General features: G+C 39.5%; 1 pseudogene; it reads left to right on the top strand.

Annotated features, from left to right (window-relative positions):
- The window catches only part of LOC105987584, a 13,128-nt pseudogene extending 10,125 nt beyond the window's left edge, over window positions 1–3,003 (top strand).
- Window positions 3,004–4,638: the final 1,635 nt, after the last annotated feature.

Here is a 4,638-nt window from a genome sequence, read left to right as displayed (position 1 = left end):
GCTGCAATGCTTGGTAAGAAATGTATGCATTATCTTGCCCATGTAATTGTAACCCCTCTGTACAGTATCTTCACAAATAAAATAAAATTAAAAAAAATTAGGAAATGACTTTTCACAGAGAAGAGTACTATCTCTGCTCAAGTAATAAAGAGGATAAAGTAGAAAGATAATTCTCTAATACTTTCAATAAATATTTATTTATATAATACATAACTGTGGAGACTTGATTATCAGAACCTTATGAAGCTAGTAGACCTTGTCAACAAATGTATACGTGAGTTAAGCCTTTGGTAGGCTAATTAAATAATCACCTGTATAAAATAGATTTGTGTAAATTTTGCTTTCAATTTTGTTAAATTTTACTTAGACTGTTCTGAATTTTGGTATACAGACATTTACGAATAATGTCTTTCTTGATAACCTGACTTAAAAAACTTATTTTTATTGTAAAGGTGATGTACAGAGGGGTTGCAATTATGTAAGTCAGGGACCGAGGACATTTTTTTTTTTTGAACAGTGTCATCCCTTCCCTTGGTTTTTCCCCCCAGTTTTTTTCTTCCCAACCTTTCTCCCCCACAAGTTATATAGTTCATTTCAATATTGTGTCTAGTTAGTATCACGGCTAAATTAGTTCACTTTTTGTCTCAGATAAACTGCCTCCTATATGATTATATAACATTCCTTTTAAAATCTCAGTTAAGGCTCCCTGCCTTGAAGCCTACTATGTTTAGTCTTAATGGAGATATAACAAACTTCTTTTGTTTGTATTGGTAGTTTTTTCTGCTATTTTATGTCCAATTTGTCTTTGTCATTACATTTTATAAGCGTCTTTTGTAGGCAATCTGTAGTTGAACATTGTTTTCATGAAAATCCAACTTGAAATTCCCTGACTCTTAGTTGGATTTTTAATGTATTTATATTTAAGGTAATTATTGATATGGTGTTAGAGTAAATTAGACTATGCCAGAAAACCATGCAGACATCCAGGTACAAAGAACAAAGAACAAAGAAATAATAATAAAGAGGTGTTGGCTATTTGTGTCAGGTGACTTATATAACCTGCTGGGCCTTGGAGGGACTCAGAGGAAGAGACTCTGGTGTGGATACATGGACTAGGGGCTTCATTATGGCAAGTTAGGATTGATGGCTGCTGCCCAAGTAGTAGATTAGCGATCTTGCAGCTGTGCAGACCTGAATATTACTCCAAGGGGATCTTGCTGCCTTATATGGTTGTAGCTACCCCAAAGGAGTGTCATCTCAAGGTAAAGTTGCGGGGGATGGGGGAGGGTGGAGGCTGGTTATTTACTGCCTTTACTAAATGTGTCTAGTGTTGCCTAGGAAAGGAGCATGCTAAGTGATGGGAGAGGAGGTCACTGGGCCAACATGGTGTCTGTCTTCTCAGTTTAGTGCTTGGCTCATGTGTTCTTTATTTTTTGTTTTTGGTTAGTTGTGCATTTCAATGTACTCTTTTTGGGGGCTTTTTGGCAAAATCCCTTGGTATTATGTACTAGTGATTACTCTAGAGATTACATAATATACCTTTATTATGGTTCAGCATGAATGGGTAGTCATAAAAAATTTACAACAGTATAGTTCACTTAATTCTACTAGTGATCGTTTGGATCTTGAATTTCCCCTAAAGGTCTATTTGGTAAGTGTGGTCCTCAGGGTGGTCTTACAGGAAGAAGTAGAACCTGTGAGGGGTGGGGCATAGTATGATATGTTTAGGTGATTGGGTCAGGCCCTTGAGTGGGATTGTGGAACCCTTGATCCTTCTTGCTCTATTTGTATCCATGAGGGGAGCAGGTTTGCTCTGACACATGCTCCTACCCTGAAGTGCTTCTTTGCCATTGGACAAAGTAACGGAGCAAATTGATCACAAATGAGCATCTCAAAAATGTGCCCCACAGGAAATATTTTCTTAAGTCAGTGTATATCAGATATTGCTTTATTGATTGGAAGCTGACCAACAGGCTCCTCCCCAACTTGGTGATTCTTCCATACATTTTGTGTATTTATACACCATGAACCTCATCTTATATAATCTTATTCCTTTTTACTTTAGATGCTCTTCTCAAATACTATTAATATTAACATAAAATATAAAGTTGGACTCTCAGAATTATTCTTTTATGTACATTAGAGTTTCCTTTGACCTCTCACAAGCTTTGTCACTTCTTCGGATTCCCATCTATTAAACTTGAATTGTCTTTGCTTTCAATAATCTGGAACTTTCTATATTTCCTTTGGTTCTGAAGGATATTTTTGTGGAATGTAGAATTCTAGTTAATTGTTGTTTTTTTAAATCATTAAAATTTTTTGCCTCCTGGAATCCTATGAGAATTTGGTTATCACTTACATTGGTGTACTCATATCATTTTGTTGTAAGGGAACTCAGTTGCAAGAATCAGAGAAGCCACCATTTAAGATGCCCAATTGGGAGTCTTTGTCGGAGAGCCGGTGGACACTTATCTCAAAGACCAGCGGCTGCGAGTGCAGCTATCCCAAAGCTTATATAGGCCAAGACCACCTAAGGTGTGAGGAATTTCCAGGAGAGAGATCCTGCCGATCTCAAATGGGGTGGCAGGCGGTGCCCAGCCTGTGATCATCTCTGCCCCATCTGCCGACGCCCCGTGTTTGTGATGGGGGTGGACCCTGAGAAATACAACTCACTCAAGATCTCCAGTGACCGTCCTGCACCTCCCACTGCCTGGTGCACTGGCCAAGGTCATCCGCGCCAAGGTCAACCACGACAACTTGGGCAGCGTCGTCGAGGGCCTCCTGGCCATGGAGCACACCATCACCGCCACGCAGAAGACTGTGGACGGTCCGTGCGGTGAGCTGCGGCGTGACAGATGCGGGGCGGCCCAGAGCCTCATCCCTGATCCACGGGCGCCGCCGAGGCCGTGGCAAGGTCATCCCCGAGCTCAAGGGCGAGCTGCCCGGCCCGGCCTTCTGCGTGTCCACGCCCATGTGTCCACGGTGGACTTCACCTGCTGCTAAATATGGCGACATCAGGCATCCGATGGGCCCCTCCAGGGCCTCTTGGGGTCCAGCGAGGACCGGGTGGTTCTCCAGCGATTTCAGCAGTGACTCCTACCCTTCCCCCTTCCACGTGGGCGGGGGCATCGTCCTCCACGACCCAGTCTCCTTCCCCCCCATAATTATATTATTATAGTTTACATGATAACTATATATTATTACATATTATTTATCAAAACAATATATAATTAGTCATATAGTTGTGCATATAATTATAGTAATATAAAACTAGATAAATATATGTGTCTGTACATGTCCACATGTTTGTATATGTGTAAGTATGTATATAGTTTTAGGACTTATATTTGGGTTACATTTAGTGTGTTTGTGTCTACTTGGAAATTGTCCCTCTATTTTATTTTTCTGTATTAAGTCATTTTCTATAATTTTTCAGTAATGTTTTTAACAATAATGTTAAAATCCTCATCTACTAATTCTTGCATCTGGTATCCTTGTGAGTCTGCTTCTATTAACTATCTTATGTTTTTGCTGTGGGCTACATTTTTCTGCTTCATAATTTTTGGATTGTATAGTAGACATTGTAGATGATACGATACTGAAAAATCTGTTTTTTTACTATCTTTCTCTGAAAAGTAGTGACTCTTGCTTTAGTATGCAGCTAAGTTATATGGGGGATCATATTGATCATGTCCAGCATTTATTGTAAGCTTTGTTAATGGCGAGTCTAGTTTGATTTTATTTTTGTTCATGGCCTTACTGAGGTTTACCAAAAAAACTCTAGCCTTAATCAAAGATGCTAAAGCAAAATATGATCTGGACTGTGGCAGGGGAAGAAGGAATAAGGCAGAAGTTTACCTGGCCGTATGTGGGGTGTAACAGCAGAGAAAGAATATAGAGAAGAGTATTTTCTTTTTGTCAGGTGGGAAGGAAAAGGAAGAGGAAGTTAGAATAAACTTCGATGCATTTATTCAAAGGGATCAGTGGGAAAATTCAGTGACAATGTTTAGCATGGAGCATAGATGAATGTGTACATCAAGAGAGTAGTGTGGGTCAATATGTAGGTTTGAATAGTTAGTGGTATTAGAAATCACAAAGGTGAAGAACAGAGATAACTCCTCAAAGTGAGACCCAGAGACTGCTTGAAACAGAATTTCCTTCTAGCCAAGAATGCATATGCCTTAAATGTCTTGTAAACTAAAGATAATGATAATGGAACTCTTTGGGTGAGAGGCCAAGAAATTACATTTTGAAGAAGCTTCTCAAGTGATTCTTTTGTTTGTTTGCTTTAACAGTTAAATTTGAGCTCCAGTGATAAGATAGTGCAAGAGAAGAGTGAATGGACAAAATTCTGAAGAAACCCAGCGCTTTAGTTATATAAAACAGGCTGATTACTGGAAAACAATTCATCTTGTTGAATAATTCTGGTTACTATAAAATTGAAAATGGATTTTTTTTCTCAGTTGTATGACTTGACCTCAGGACCTGGACACTGTTCCTGAGCTTTTCTGGTCAAGGCGAGTGCTCTACCACTTGGAGCCACAGCTCCATTTCTGGGTTTCTGGTGGTTCATTTGAGATAAGAGTTTCACAGACTTTCTGGCCCAAGCTGGCTATGAATTGTGATCCTCAGATCTCA

The sequence above is a fragment of the Dipodomys ordii genome, unplaced genomic scaffold (assembly GCF_000151885.1).
Source record: "Dipodomys ordii isolate 6190 unplaced genomic scaffold, Dord_2.0 Scaffold43, whole genome shotgun sequence".
Classification (NCBI taxonomy): Eukaryota; Metazoa; Chordata; class Mammalia; order Rodentia; family Heteromyidae; genus Dipodomys; species Dipodomys ordii.
The sequence above is the reverse complement of the archived record's forward strand: the minus strand, read 5'-3'. Positions and strand labels throughout refer to the sequence as shown.